Source organism: Ceratina calcarata, unplaced genomic scaffold (assembly GCF_001652005.2).
Source record: "Ceratina calcarata isolate Rehan_Ccalc_2016 unplaced genomic scaffold, ASM165200v1 scaffold546.2, whole genome shotgun sequence".
Taxonomy (NCBI): domain Eukaryota; kingdom Metazoa; phylum Arthropoda; class Insecta; order Hymenoptera; family Apidae; genus Ceratina; species Ceratina calcarata.
The window spans coordinates 419,285-421,093 of NW_017176634.1; positions in this window are offsets into that span (position 1 = coordinate 419,285).

Below are 1,809 nucleotides of genomic sequence, written 5' to 3' on the forward strand. Positions count from 1 at the left end.
AAATTACTTTATATTCATATTAAGTATATTTATATTAATTGGATGGACCAACAAACTTTGCGAAATATTTCGTCAAAAATGAAAAATAAATTTATTTCGTGGTGCCTACGTAAGATTATTAAAGTAGTACGTTCACCTGTACATGATAGAATAACATACATCAATTAAAGGTAAACCTGATCAAGTAGAATGATCTTAACATTGATGTCTAAATGAAAAAAGTCGAAGCTTAAATGTGCATTTGTACAGGTGAATGTTTCTCGATTGATTCACAAACGATACGATTAAGTAATGTTACTTAGCATTAGAAGAACGTGCAGTATGATAAAACGGTCCACGCGAAGGTATTACGTTACGCCCACGTAATAAACGGCGTTAACGCGAGAATGTTAAGAGGTAATGGACCAACTTCCCGGACACGACGAGTTTCAACGGCCGCAGCGAATCCTCTGACAATGACATTGCCGTCTGTCATATCGTCGATGCCGAACAATTCCTGGTTATCATCTTGTCTTAGTCGACTACCGCACGTTTCAAAAGTCGTGTAGACATTTTAAATTATATAGGAATCCGTTTAGGCTTGTAGGCACAATGGAACCGAAAAAAGTGACAGTAACGTTTAAAGGAAATGTAAGGAAATTAAACTTTTCGACACAACATTAGAATACCGCAATAAGTAATTAATATTCACGTTTTTAAAGGATTGAAAACATATAATTCCAATTCTGTCAGATGCATTTTGCATCCCTTTACCTCTCAAGATTAAAAATACATTCGTGTAGCTATACGGCCAACAAGTGTTACACGGCAATAGTAAACAAGATGTATTTATGATCTCTATACTTATATAATTACATCGGCTCTCTTTTTTTTCTCCCTTCTGTTCTTATGTTTCTTTAGCGCGCAATTAAATGGATTGTAGAGATTAACGAGCACTATACTTATTCCTCAAACGTCGAAGCTTAATTCGTACCTTAGAATCAGATTTAAAAAATTACATGGAAGTAATATGATTAGTCGACAACTTCGATCCTTAATGAAAATCGTTTAGAATTATTTCGAGTCATGCCCTGAAATTGGCCATTTCTTACGAATTGAAAAAAGAATTTTCACACAAGAGAAACAAAAAGTGTCTTATGCAACGTGAATTACGAAATAGAGCAAGAGCTAACAAGAGTCTCGCATTAGCATTACAACGGCGCTACATATTGATATAAATGCAGTACTTTACATGCTATTTCCCCGACAGTGTTACAAAATACTTGTTCCAGTTACACACTATTTACACAATTGAAGATTATTTCTGGATCTTGCATTTTATTACTTTTTAACTATTCTCCTTTATTCTTATTTAATGTGATCAACGTTTCCTCAATTAATTCTTAGGTGACATAATAAATCATCTAGATAAAAACTATATTTTACACATTGAGTGACAAGTTTTGTTGACAAGCTTTTTATTTGTAGAATCGTTAAATATTGCGCAGTAAACTATTCCGCGAACTACTTATCGATCCGTTAGTAAAATATGGACTAAAAAAGATATCAAATATGAATGGCTTTATCCTGTATTATATAATAAAGATAGTAATATTTGACAAATACTTATTGAACAGACTATACTATATAAATACTTACTAAAACAGACGTAAAATATTCTTTTTCTTTTTCAGATCCTTGTCAAATTTAGTATACATCATTCCAGAAATAAAGATATTATGATGATTTCATACCTAATTGAATATTTCTTAAAACATGACTAGACTATTTAGAGAATTAAGTTTTTAAGAGATAAACGAACGATTCTAG